This window comes from Lithobates pipiens, unplaced genomic scaffold (genome assembly GCF_037356315.1).
Source record: "Lithobates pipiens isolate NorthernLeopardFrog02 unplaced genomic scaffold, aLitPip1_a1.2 Scaffold_22, whole genome shotgun sequence".
Classification (NCBI taxonomy): domain Eukaryota; kingdom Metazoa; phylum Chordata; class Amphibia; order Anura; family Ranidae; genus Lithobates; species Lithobates pipiens.
In genome coordinates, this window is record NW_027507784.1 from 13,156,475 (window position 1) to 13,171,068 (window position 14,594).

Genomic DNA, 14,594 nt, shown 5'->3' on the forward strand with positions numbered 1-14,594 from the left:
TCACAAACCATGCACATACATGGATTTTGGTGGGGTCCACTCCCCCAGTCACACCTCACCCTTCAAGATTCCCCATTGCTTTTCCATTGTTTTTGCCACCTCTGCTCCCGTGGGAGACAATTGTCCGCAGCTTCGCCTTGGCATCCACCGCCGCACTCCACGTTCATTGTTGACCTGTAAGTATGGGTGAATGTTCCATCATTCCCCCTTCCCCATCTTATGTGTGTTCAGTTTACTCACTGTTCACCTTTCAATTATTTAGACATCCCTATAGCGTCAGGGAAAGCAACGCACGAAACGCACCGAGTTATAGATGCTACAATCATGGTTATACATCCAGTTGTTTGAGCCAACAATGCTGCTACCTTATGTTTACAGTTAGTGACTATTTTATCACTATTGTATGGGATGCAATATACAATTGTATCTTATGTTTACGTATTTATATTGCATATTATAAATTATGCAACTCAACTTTAGATGGCTTGCGGGTCTCAATGTATCTCTGTTCCAGTAATGTATTGGATTGTATGTTGTATTTATGGAATAAAATGAATTTTGATAACCTTTAGTGCCTCCTTGCTCTCCAGCTGCATGCTTCACTCAAAGTCCTAAACCCTTTCTCTCTTTTTGCTACGCAAAAGCCGGGATGGAGGTACCTCTGATTTCTACTTCAGAGGCCTCATTTAAAGTCCCAAACTCTTTTCCTTTTCAGGCATGATCCGCAGCCACCTCCTCCCAGCCACGTACAAGTCCACGGGTTTCTTGGGACTGTAAATCATCCCTAAAAGACTGCTGCTGCTGATGCTAAGAGCCAGGCTCCACCTCCATGCTGACACAATCCTCCTCCTCCTCCTCCTGTGTGATCAGTGGGACAGCAGGAACACTGTCTGGATAAAGGGGGCCTTGAGAGGCAAGAAAGTCCTCCTCTTCCTGCCTCAAGTGCCCTGTCCATTATTCCACGCGGCGTGTGCTCCAACAGGTGAACAAGAGGTACAGTGTCACTGTTGCATGAACTGTCACTGCCCACCATCCTCATGGCCTCCTCAAATGGTGACAGGACAGTGCATGCATCCCTGATCATGGCCCACTGGTGTGGGAAAAAAAAAAAAACAAGCTCCCCTGACCCTGTCCTGGTGCCGTAGTCACACAGGTACTCATTGATGGCCCTCTGCTGCATGTGAAGCCACTGCAGCATGGCCAACGTTGAGTTCCACCTGGTGTGCATGTCGCAGAAAAGGCAGTTCTTGGGCAGGTTCAACTCCTTTTGGAGCTCAGCCAGCCGAGCACTGGCATTATATGACCGGTGGAAATGAACACAGACTTTCCTGGCCTGCCTCAGGACATTCTGCAACCCCGGGTACCTGGCCAAGAACCGCTGCACCACCAAGTTAAGCACCTGAGCCAGACAGGGCACACGGGTCAGTTGTCCCTGTCGGAGGATGGAGAGAAGGTTGGGGCCATTGTCACAAACCACGATTCATGGCGTGGTGTCAACTAGCTCTCAGCCTGTCCCTGCAGAGCTGACAGAATATCTGCCCCAGTGTGTCTCTTGTCCCCCACCCTGAGCCTGGGTGAGAGAGGATGAGGAGGATGAGGAGGGCTTGGTCATCCACTCTACCAAGTCTTCGGCATGGTGCAGCTCAACACATCCAGCTGCTGAAAATAAGGACAAGTGTGTCCCATGGCCACGTGCTGATGACAATGCACCGCGTCCACGACCAGCACTGTTGCCTCTAGACACAGAGCCTGCTTGCCCTCTTTCATTGGCTCGTGACTGTCTGGCTCTCTTTGTTGGCCTTCCAGACATACAAATGGCCTGCAGGGAGATGAGAACATCAGCAATTGGTGTAGCTTTAGGTGCACTGTGACAGGAAGTTTAGCCTGGAGGCTGGTAAGCTCTATGGGCACTAGAATAATATAAAGATGTTGGGTAATATATATGTCGTCACATAAGACAAAATATGTATAAAACAATGTGCGTTTTTTATGAGGGGATAGTGAGGAACCCTCAACACTATAACGTTACAGAATTTTGCACGGATTTATTAGTTTATCTTTTGGCACTGGCACTTTATGCGATTTTGACAGCTATAACAAATCGCATTGGGAATCACTTGTTTTAAATATTTTGATTGTGTGTTTTTTTTTTCGGATATTCTTGCATCTACACCTGATTTTACCTTGGATGCTGTAACGTTATAGTGTTGAGGGTTCCTCACTATCCCCTCATAAAAAACGCACATTGTTTTATACGTATTTTGCCTTATGTGACGACATATATATTACCCAACATCTTTATATTATTCTAGTGCCCATAGAGCTTACCAGCCTCCAGGCTAAACTTCCTGTCACAGTACAGCGCACCACTACTCCTGTTTTTCTATTTTTGTCACTGGGGTTCAGGTACCCCACCACAGTGTGTGCAGCAGTACAACGCTCCTTGTTTCCCTGATTAGGCGCAGGAATAACTCTTTATACTTAGCTTTAGGTGCACACTGTGCAGATGACACAGCACACCGACTGTAATTACTGCAGCTGCCTGCCTGTGGTATAGGATCTGAAGAACACCAGCAATTGGGGTAGCTTCAGGTGTATACTGTGCAGGTGGCACAATACACAGACTAACTGCTGCAGATGCCTGTGGTATAGGATCTGAAGAACACGAGCAATTGGGAGTAGCTTCAGGTATATACTGTGCAGGTGGCACAATACACCGACTGCAACTGCTGCAGATGCCTGTGGTATAGGAACAGAACAACACCAGCAATTGGGGGTAGCTTCAGGTGTATACTGTGCAGGTGGCACAATACACCCACTGTAACTGATGCAGATGCCTGTGGTATAGGAACAGAACAACACCAGAAATTGGGGGTAGCTTCAGGTGTATACTGTGCAGGAGGCACAATACACCGACTGCAACTGCTGCAGATGCCTGTGGTATAGGAACAGAACAACACCAGCAATTGGGGGTAGCTTCAGGTGTATACTGTGCAGGTGGCACAATACACCCACTGTAACTGATGCAGATGCCTGTGGTATAGGAACAGAACAACACCAGCAATTGGGGGTAGCTTCAGGTGTATACTGTGCAGGAGGCACAATACACCGACTGCAACTGCTGCAGATGCCTGTGGTATAGGAACAGAACAACACCAGCAATTGGGGGTAGCTTCAGGTGTATACTGTGCAGGTGGCACAATACACCCACTGTAACTGATGCAGATGCCTGTGGTATAGGAACAGAACAACACCAGAAATTGGGGGTAGCTTCAGGTGTATACTGTGCAGGAGGCACAATACACCGACTGTAACTGCTGCAGATGCCTGTGGTATAGAAACAGAACAACACCAGCAATTGGGGGTAACTTCAGGTGTATACTGTGCAGGTGGCACAATACACCCACTGTAACTGATGCAGATGCTTGTGGTATAGGAACAGAACAATGCCAGCAATTGGGAGTAGCTTCAGGTAAACACCGTGCAGGGGGCACAATACACCGACTGTAACTGCGCTAGGTTCAATCACAAGAAATATAGACACTGTCCCTGCCTATCCTTCTCTCTATAAACGCTGCAACACACTACACAAGGCCGCCGCGCAGGCGGCCATATATAGTGTGGGGCGTGTGCTAAACCCCCAGAGCTATAATTGGCCACAGGCATCCTGCCTGTGGTCAATTATGGCTCTCCTCGCTGCTGGCGCTGTGATTGGCCAAGCATGCGGGTCACAGTGCATGCTTGGCCAATCATCAGCCAGCAATGCACACACGAATATGGTGCGAATGGTCCACAAAGTTCTGGCTTTGCCGAACGGGCAAAACACCCGGTGTTCGAGTTGAACATGCATTCGACTCGAGCACCTAGCTCATCCCTAGTCTCTAACATTCACCAGCTCCGTGATGTCATCATGGAGGAGTGGAAGAGGACTCCAGTGGTAACCTGTGAAGCTCTGGTGACCTCCATGCCCAAGATGTGTGTGTGTGTATGTATTTATGTATGTGTGTGTGTGTGTGTGTGTGTGTATATATTTATGTGTGTGTGTGTGTATGTGTATGTATTTATGTATGTGTGTGTGTGTATGTGCGTGTGTATGTGTATGTATTTATGTGCGTGTGTATGTGTATGTGCGTGTGTGTGTGTATGTGTATGTATTTATGTGTGTGTGTGTGTGTATATGTATTTATGTATGTGTGTGTGTGTATGTATTTATGTATGTGTGTGTGTGTATGTGCGTGTGTATGTGTATGTATTTATGTGCGTGTATGTATTTATGTATGTGTGTGTGTGTGTATGTGTATGTATTTATGTATGTGTGTGTGTGTATGTATTTATGTATGTGTGTGTGTATGTATTTATGTATGTGTGTATGTGTATGTATTTATGTATGTGTGTGTGTGTATGTGCGTGTGTATGTGTATGTATTTATGTGCGTGTGTGTGTGTGTGTATGTATTTATGTGTGTGTGTGTGTATGTATTTATGTATGTGTGTATGTGTATGTATTTATGTATGTGTGTGTGTGTATGTGCGTGTGTATGTGTATGTATTTATGTGCGTGTGTGTGTGTATGTATTTATGTGTGTGTGTGTGTGTGTATGTGTATGTATTTATGTGTGTGTGTGTGTATGTATTTATGTATGTGTGTGTGTGTATGTATTTATGTATGTGTGTGTGTATGTATTTATGTATGTGTGTGTGTGTATGTATTTATGTATGTGTGTGTGTGTGTGTGTGTGTATGTATTTATGTATGTGTGTGTGTATGTGTGTGTGTGTGTGTGTGTGTGTATGTATTTATGTATGTGTGTGTGTATGTGTGTGTGTGTGTGTGTGTGTATGTATTTATGTATGTGTGTGTGTGTGTGTGTGTATGTATTTATGTATGTGTGTGTGTATGTGTGTGCGTGTGTGTGTGTATGTATTTATGTATGTGTGTGTAGCAAATCAAAAATAAGGCTTCCAGCAGCACACAAGCAAAAATACAAAATGAAGTCCGCTTATCTTCAGTGCAAAGTAAAAAGGTACATACAATTTGTGGACGGGTCTTCTCCCCGAGGTTTTACCATTCCTCCTTAAATCTTTAAGAAAACTTACAGCTCTCCAAGTCAGTTGTCACCACAACTCCTCCTCCTCACCACCACCCCTAGCACTACTTCCTTTAAGAGCTGCTTGCTGGAGGCTCTTAACCCCATGTGTGCTGGAACCCCTGTAGTCACGGGTAGAGGCTCTTTCCCACCTGAATATATCACTTCAGAGCCTCCGGAAAATCCGGGTCCCAAATATCTCTCAATGAACACAGAGAGAACTGCGAGTCCTCTCCTGATTAGCCACTTAAGGAGTGAGCCTCTTTCTGTCATTTGGTGTTTACAAGTTAAGAACAGGTTTTTTTTCGCTAGAAAATTACTTAGAAACCCCAAACATTCGACTTTTTCTTCTAACACCCTAGAGAATAAAATGGCGGTCATTTCAATACTTTCTGTCACACCGTCTTTGCGCAGCGGTCTTACAAGCGCACTTTTTTTGTGGAAAAAATACACTTTTTTGAATTTAAAAAATAAGATAACAGTATAACAGTAAAGTTAGCCCAATTATTATTATTTTATTTTTTTTATATTGTGAAAGATAATGTTACGCCAAGTAAATTGATACCCAACATGTTACGCTTCAAAATTGCGCCCGCTTGTCGAATGGCGACAAACTTTTACCCTTAAAAATCTCCATAGGCGATGTTTAAAAAATTCTACAGGTTGCATGTTTTGAGGTAAAGAGGAGCTCTAGGGCGAGAATTATTGCTTTCGCTCCACCGATCGCGGCGATACCTCACATGTGTTGTTTGAACACCGTTTTCATATGCGGGCGCTGCTCACGTATGCGTTTGATTCTGCACACGAGCTCGGCGGGAGGGGGCACGTTTAAAAACATTTTTTATTTTTTTTTGTTATTTATTTTACCTTTTATTTTTTATTTTTACACTGTTCTTTAAAAAAAAAAAAATTGTGTCATTTTTGATTCCTATTACAAGAAATGTAAACATCCCTCGTAATAGAAAACAAAAGCATGACAGGTCCTCTTAAATATGAGATCTGGGGGGGTCAAAAAGACCTCACATCTCATATTTACACTAAAATGCAATAAAAAATAAATAAATAAATAAATGTCATTGAAAAAAAAAAAAAAAGTCCCTTTAAGAGCTATTGGCGGAAGTGGCGTTTTGATGTCACTTCCGCCCTCTCCCGTCGCTGATAAAAGTGATCTTGCGACGAGTCCTCCGCAGAGACCACTATTATCAGAAACCAGACCGCTCGCCAAAGTAGAGGATACAGGGGTTATGGCAGCTAGCTGCTACCATAACAACATAGCTCTCAACTGTCCCTGATTTGAAACAATGTCCCTCTGTCCCTCTTTCCTCCTCATTTGTCCCTCATTTTGGTCTGAACTATATAATTGTATATAAAATGCACTTTTTATCTTTCACAAAGTGTTCCCCAGAGCTAAACCTTTCATCCAAATTCTAAATTGCTGCATTTGCCAATTTTAAAAGCCAATATGAAGGAATATTAGTGGTAAAAAAAAAAAAGCACTTGTGGATTTGATTAACCTTTTTTTTGTTATGTCCCCTTTAAGGGGCGTGGCAGGGGGGCGTGTCCTATGCCTACATATATTTGCTAGTAGGTGTCCCTCATTCCCATCTCAAAATGTTGAGAGGTATGTAACAATGATATTCCTCTTCAAAGTTAAGACGTATATCGGCGTGCAGCGTTCCGGAAGTGGTTCAGATCCCATACACACTATACAACTTTTGTTGTCTGATTTCCTTAAGGCCCCTTTCACACTACCGCGACTTCAAAAACGTGTGACTTTGACGCGATGTTGCCGTGATTTCAGGGAGAATTGAGGTCTATAAACCTGAACCGTGCATCTGAGTCGGACTAACATCGGCAGGGACTACTTAGAGGTTGGCACGACTTGAAGTCGTACTAATGTGAATGGTTGTCATTGGAAATCATGGGGGACGACTTGTCATGCAACTTTTGCAGTCCCGAGTCGCAGGACAAGTCGTACAAGTGTGGGGGGGGGGGGCCTTAGATTTACCAAAACCATATAGTGCAAGGGCCTGCCCAATTGCATACTAATTGCAACTCTTAAGCCCCGTACACACAATCTGACTTTTCAACATCAAAACCATGGATTTTTGCTCGAAGAATGTTGGCTCCAACTTGTCTTGCATACACACGGCCACACAAATGTTGGCCAACAATTACGAACGTGGGAAAGTAAAAGACGGACGTGATATCTCCATTACGAACGCTAGTTTTACAAGACCGAGCACTTCCGGCTCGTCCTGGATTCTGAGCATGTGTGTTTGTACCACCACCACCACCACCAAGCTGGGGTTGGTGGTGGTGCAAACACCGCCACCACCACCATCAAGCTGGGGTTGGTGGTGGTGGTGACGTTTGTACCATCACCAACCCCAGCTTGGTCTGCTGACCACACTTCTGCCTAGTGACTCTGTACCTTGCTGCCTGATTGTTACTAACTTGAACTTCTACCCCTTCCAGACTCTGATTCTGGTTACATCCTGGTGTGCTTCCAATTGGCTTCTATCCCTTCTAGACTCTTATCCTGGTTACATCCTGGTGTCCTTCCACTTAGCTTCTACCCCTTCCAGACTCTTATCCTGGTTACATGCTGGTGTCCTTCCATTTGGCTTCTACCCCTTCCAGACTCTGATCCTGGTTACATGCTGGTGTCCTTCCATTTGGCTTCTACCCCTTCCAGACTCTGATCCTGGTTACATCCTGGTGTCCTTCCACTTGGCTTCTACCCCTTCCAGACTTTGATCCTGGTTACATCCTGGTGTCCTTCCACTTGGCTTCTACCCCTTCCAGACTCTGATCCTGGTTACATCCTGGTGTCCTTCCACTTGGCTTCTACCCCTTCCAGACTCTTATCCTGGTTACATCCTGGTGGCCTTCCACTTGGCTTCTACCCCTTCCAGACTGTGATCCTGGTTACATCCTGGTGTCCTTCTACTTGGCTTCTACCCCTTCCAGACTCTGATCCTGGTTACATCCTGGTGTCCTTCCACTTAGCTTCTACCCCTTCCAGACTCTGATCCTGGTTACATCCTGGTGTCCTTCCACTTGGCTTCTACCCCTTCCAGACTCTGATCCTGGTTACATCCTGGTGTCCTTCCACTTGGCTTCTACCCCTTCCAGACTCTGATCCTGGTTACATCCTGGTGTCCTTCCACTTTGCTTCTACCCCTTCCAGACTCTGATCCTGGTTACATCCTGGTGTCCTTCCACTTTGCTTCTACCCCTTCCAGACTCTTATCCTGGTTACATCCTGGTGTCCTTCCACTTGGCTTCTATCCCTTCCAGACTCTTATCCTGGTTACATCCTGGTGTCCTTCCACTTAGCTTCTACCCCTTCCAGACTCTGATCCTGGTTACATGCTGGTGTCCTTCCATTTGGCTTCTACCCCTTCCAGACTCTGATCCTGGTTACATCCTGGTGTCCTTCCACTTGGCTTCTACCCCTTCCAGACTCTTATCCTGGTTACATCCTGGTGGCCTTCCACTTGGCTTCTACCCCTTCCAGACTGTGATCCTGGTTACATCCTGGTGTCCTTCCACTTGGCTTCTACCCCTTCCAGACTCTGATCCTGGTTACATCCTGGTGTCCTTCCACTTTGCTTCTACCCCTTCCAGACTCTGATCCTGGTTACATCCTGGTGTCCTTCCACTTTGCTTCTACCCCTTCCAGACTCTGATCCTGGTTACATCCTGGTGTCCTTCCACTTGGCTTCTACCCCTTCCAGACTCTTATCCTGGTTACATCCTGGTGGCCTTCCACTTGGCTTCTCCCCCTTCCAGACTTTGATCCTGGTTACATCCTGGTGTCCTTCCACTTGGCTTCTACCCCTTCCAGACTCTGATCCTGGTTACATCCTGGTGTCCTTCCACTTGGCTTCTACCCCTTCCAGACTCTTATCCTGGTTACATCCTGGTGGCCTTCCACTTGGCTTCTACCCCTTCCAGACTGTGATCCTGGTTACATCCTGGTGTCCTTCCACTTGGCTTCTACCCCTTCCAGACTCTGATCCTGGTTACATCCTGGTGTCCTTCCACTTAGCTTCTACCCCTTCCAGACTCTGATCCTGGTTACATCCTGGTGTCCTTCCACTTGGCTTCTACCCCTTCCAGACTGTGATCCTGGTTACATCCTGGTGTCCTTCCACTTGGCTTCTACCCCTTCCAGACTCTGATCCTGGTTACATCCTGGTGTCCTTCCACTTTGCTTCTACCCCTTCCAGACTCTGATCCTGGTTACATCCTGGTGTCCTTCCACTTGGCTTCTATCCCTTCCAGACTCTTATCCTGGTTACATCCTGGTGTCCTTCCACTTAGCTTCTACCCCTTCCAGACTCTGATCCTGGTTACATGCTGGTGTCCTTCCATTTGGCTTCTACCCCTTCCAGACTCTGATCCTGGTTACATCCTGGTGTCCTTCCACTTGGCTTCTACCCCTTCCAGACTCTTATCCTGGTTACATCCTGGTGGCCTTCCACTTGGCTTCTACCCCTTCCAGACTCTGATCCTGGTTACATCCTGGTGTCCTTCCACTTGGCTTCTACCCCTTCCAGACTCTGATCCTGGTTACATGCTGGTGTCCTTCCACTTGGCTTCTACCCCTTCCAGACTCTGATCCTGGTTACATCCTGGTGTCCTTCCACTTTGCTTCTACCCCTTCCAGACTCTGATCCTGGTTACATCCTGGTGTCCTTCCACTTTGCTTCTACCCCTTCCAGACTCTGATCCTGGTTACATCCTGGTGTCCTTCCACTTGGCTTCTATCCCTTCCAGACTCTTATCCTGGTTACATCCTGGTGTCCTTCCACTTAGCTTCTACCCCTTCCAGACTCTGATCCTGGTTACATGCTGGTGTCCTTCCATTTGGCTTCTACCCCTTCCAGACTCTGATCCTGGTTACATGCTGGTGTCCTTCCATTTGGCTTCTACCCCTTCCAGACTCTGATCCTGGTTACATCCTGGTGTCCTTCCACTTGGCTTCTACCCCTTCCAGACTCTGATCCTGGTTACATCCTGGTGGCCTTCCACTTGGCTTCTACCCCTTCCAGACTGTGATCCTGGTTACATCCTGGTGTCCTTCCACTTGGCTTCTACCCCTTCCAGACTCTGATCCTGGTTACATCCTGGTGTCCTTCCACTTTGCTTCTACCCCTTCCAGACTCTGATCCTGGTTACATCCTGGTATCCTTCCACTTTGCTTCTACCCCTTCCAGACTCTGATCCTGGTTACATCCTGGTGTCCTTCCACTTGGCTTCTATCCCTTCCAGACTCTTATCCTGGTTACATCCTGGTGTCCTTCCACTTAGCTTCTACCCCTTCCAGACTCTGATCCTGGTTACATGCTGGTGTCCTTCCATTTGGCTTCTACCCCTTCCAGACTCTGATCCTGGTTACATGCTGGTGTCCTTCCATTTGGCTTCTACCCCTTCCAGACTCTGATCCTGGTTACATCCTGGTGTCCTTCCACTTGGCTTCTACCCCTTCCAGACTCTGATCCTGGTTACATCCTGGTGTCCTTCCACTTAGCTTCTACCCCTTCCAGACTCTGATCCTGGTTACATCCTGGTGTCCTTCCACTTGGCTTCTACCCCTTCCAGACTCTGATCCTGGTTACATCCTGGTGTCCTTCCACTTGGCTTCTACCCCTTCCAGACTCTGATCCTGGTTACATCCTGGTGTCCTTCCACTTGGCTTCTACCCCTTCCAGACTCTGATCCTGGTTACATCCTGGTGTCCTTCCACTTGGCTTCTACCCCTTCCAGACTCTGATCCTGGTTACATCCTGGTGTCCTTCCACTTTGCTTCTACCCCTTCCAGACTCTGATCCTGGTTACATCCTGGTGTCTTTCCACTTGGCTTCTACCCCTTTCAGACTTTGATCTTGGTCCTTCCACTTGGCTGTTATTTAACCAGGTATCAGTGGGATCTGACTAGGGTTGCCACCTTTTCTCCAAGCCAAACCCAAACACCTTAGCGGCACAGGGCCATTTTTTATTTCCTGTAGTATACACTATAGGATTATAAAAGACCTGGGACAACTTTGGGTGCCCCAAGGAGAGTAGTAACTATTAGACATGTGCAATTCGTTCTCGGTCTGAATAATGTGTCCGGGTCTCAGGCAGACTGAAACCTAGACACATGATTTAAAACCCGGACTGTCTGGGTGAATCCTGGACAGGTAGAAACCCTAGATCTGACTCCACCATCAACAGGACTTGGTGTTTCCACAGTGCCTCACCAGCTGTGCCAGTGCTCATCAGATATTAATGCTCCCAAGTTTCTGGTCACAGACAGTGTCTACAGGGTTTCTCAACCAGGGTCCCATGGAACCCTACGGAGGTTGCTGGGGGTTCCTTGACCAAAGAGCAATTTCTGCCTCTCAGATAAGTTCCCACTGATACAATTGATCTGTTTAGTTATCTGTAAGGGGGTAATTCTTCCCAATGACCACAAGTGTAAGGACCATTCTTCCCACTGACATCACACTAATGTATCATGAGTTGTAGATAAAGTACCATATTTATAAGCGTATAACACACACCCCGATTTAAGAAGAAAGTATATATTTTTTTTAAATAAATAAATAAACCACTTTGAAGCAAAATAATGGTCAGTGAGCATCAATGCAGCCTGATCTGTGCCCATCTGCAGCCTGATCTACGCCCATCTGCAGCCTGATCTGTGCCCATCTGCAGCTTTAGTGCAGCCTGATCTATGCCCAGCTGCAGCCTGATCTGTGCCCATCTGCAGCTTTAGTGCAGCCTGATCTATGCCCAGCTGCAGCCTGATATATGCCCATCTGCAACTTCAGTGCAGCCTGATCTGTGCCCATCTGCAGCTTCAGTGCTGCCTGATCTGTGCCCATCTGCAGCCTAATCTATACCCATCTGCTGCCTGATCTGTGCCCTTCTGCAGCTTCAGTGCAGCCTGATCTGTGCCCATCTGCAGCTTGATCTGTGCCCATCTGCAGCTTCAGTGCAGGCTGGTCTGTGCTCATCTGCAGCTTTAGTGCAGCCTGATCTGTGCCCATCTTCAGCCTGATCTGCACCCATCTGCAGCCTCAGTGCAGCCTGATCTGTGCCCATCTGCAGCCTGATCTGTGCCCATCTGCAGCTTCAGTGCAGCCTGATCTGTGCCCATCTGCAGCTTCAGTGCATCCTGATCTGTGCCCATCTGCAGCCTGATCTGTGCCCATCTGCAGCCTAAACTATGCCCATCTGCAGCCTGATCCTTGCCCATCTGCAGCCTGATCTGTGCCCATCTAAAGCTTCAGTTGGGCAGCCTGATCTGTACCCATCTGCAGCCTAATCTATACCCATCTGCAGCCTTAGCTGTGCCCATCTTCAGCCTTATCTGCGCTCATCTGTAGCTTCAGTGCAGCCTGATCTGTGCCCATCTGCAGCCTGATCTGTACCCATCTGCAGCTTGATCTGTGCCCATCTCCAGCTTCAGTGCAGCCTGATCTGTGCCCATCTGCAGCCTGATCTATGCCCATCTTCAGCCTGATCTGCGCCCATCTGAAGATTCAGTGCAGCCTGATCTGTGCCCATCTGCAGCCTGATCTGTACCCATCTGCAGCTTCAGTGCAGCCTGATCTGTGCCCATCTGCAGCCTGATCTATGCCCATCTTCAGCCTGATCTGCGCCCATCTGAAGATTCAGTGCAGCCTGATCTGTGCCCATCTTCAGCCTGATCTGCGCCCATCTGCAGATTTAGTGCAGCCCGATCTGTGCCCATCTGCAGCCTGATCTGTGCCCATCTGCAGCCTGATCTGCGCCCATCTGCACCCTGATCTGCACCCATCTGCAACCTGATCTGCGCCCATCTCCCCCATCAATGCAGCTTCCTGATTAAGCCTCACCATCTTTCAATGCAGGAAATCACCAAGCCGTCATCTCCTGTATACTTGGCAGTCACAGACACAGTCCCGCCTCTGCCATCGGCATTGGACCAGCTCCTTTGATAGACATCACACTGGTCCAATGCCGGTGGAAGAGGTGGGACTGTGTGTGTGGCGTGAGAGCCGAGTGGAGAGGAGATGGCGGCTCATGAATTCCGGCGGAGCTCGTCCCCCTAATTCCCCTCCTAGGCACGCTATCGGCGTATAACACGCTCCCAGTGATTTGCCCCCTATTTTCAGGGTTTGCGTGTTATACGCCGATAAACACGGTAATTCTTAGCAGGGTTTCCCTGAGACTGGAAAGTTATTTCAAGGGTTCCTCTGCATTGCAAAGGCTGAGGAAGGCTGCTCTACACCTTGGTACTTGTGCCTTACCTTCACACCTGCAATCCCTGTCTCAACATCCAGACAGGAATTGTGCAGGAGGCCACCTTCGCCACCTCGGGCTCTGCATACAGGTACACGACAAGGGGTCAATGGGAAATAAAGTAACATTATGAGTGGAGGATGGGCCCCTCGTTGGGTGTTTGACAGCTCTTAGCCCTTGAACACGCGGTCGGAGATTCCGACGGATTGTGTCCGATCGGACCATTTTGTCGGATAATCCGACTGTGTGTGTGGTCTTCATCGGACTGTTTCCGTCGGAGTATCCAACGGACCAAGTTTTCCAACTTGTCGGTAAAATTTTCTGGCAAACATGATCCGATCGGACCTTGTCCAATCATGTGTAGAGAATTCCGAGCGGACAAAGTGCCATGCATGCTCAGATCAAATTCCTACATCAAAGCTATTGGCTACTAGCCTGAACGCAGTCCCGTCGTAACGAAATAACGCCATCACGTTCTGATTTTATGACAACTTTGTCCGACCGTGTGTATCTGACGGATTTGGTTGTCGGAATGTCCGACCGTGTCTACAAGGGCTTAGAGCCGTTGGCGAGTAAAAAAATCTCCCGGACCTCCCTATGTTGCTTCATATGTAGCACAAAATCTTTCTTCTCCTTGCAGAGAACAAATTCCAGACATGGTATAATAAGGACTATCCTGTGTTAGGACCATATGTTCCACCCTCCCCTCTGTACTCGTTGAGTAGTGAGATTCTGGTCAATATTACCTTGTAACGGTGGGAGGAGGCTGAGGGTCTCCGTTGGTAGAATTTCACCCGTGATCCGGAAGTTTGGTGATTTTTCAGATGAGAAGTCACCTCCTATTGACACGGTCTGTTCCATTCTGTATGAGAACAATCAGCAATGGGTGGGGACAGGTATGTGTTTGCTCACATCAGTTTAATGCCGAAGTACAGCTTAACCCCTTCGACTCTCACACCTTAACACCCCCTATGGACCAGAGCAATTTTTTTTTAAATTTTTGCTACAGGTCTGTTTATTTGGCAATACCTCTGTCAATACTTAAAAGGACCGAGACTCTTTTTTTTTTATGATAGTTACGTAGTTAGTAAGGTTGATTAAAGACACCAGTCCATCCAGTTCATCTAGTTCAACCTGAGTGAGTGTCTACAATTGTCCCTATCCCTGTACATTGCACACTCACATCAGTCCCTACCCTCAGGGAGCCCACAATCCAAGGTCCCCAT

The 14,594-nt window shown here is 47.4% G+C and overlaps 1 protein-coding gene across 3 annotated transcripts in view; it reads right to left on the bottom strand.

The window, feature by feature from the left end:
* The window catches only part of LOC144000396 (uncharacterized), a 61,908-nt gene extending 47,641 nt beyond the window's left edge, over positions 1-14,267 (bottom strand). Inside the window, exon 1 of one of the 3 annotated variants that reach the window (XM_077494205.1) lies at positions 14,115-14,267. The gene's annotated coding sequence lies outside the window, so the exon portion shown is untranslated. Of the gene's footprint in view, positions 1-59; positions 79-5,030; positions 5,129-14,114 lie in introns of those variants that run through there. The other 2 variants (XM_077494206.1, XM_077494207.1) reach the window with 2 other exon arrangements.
* Positions 14,268-14,594: the final 327 nt, after the last annotated feature.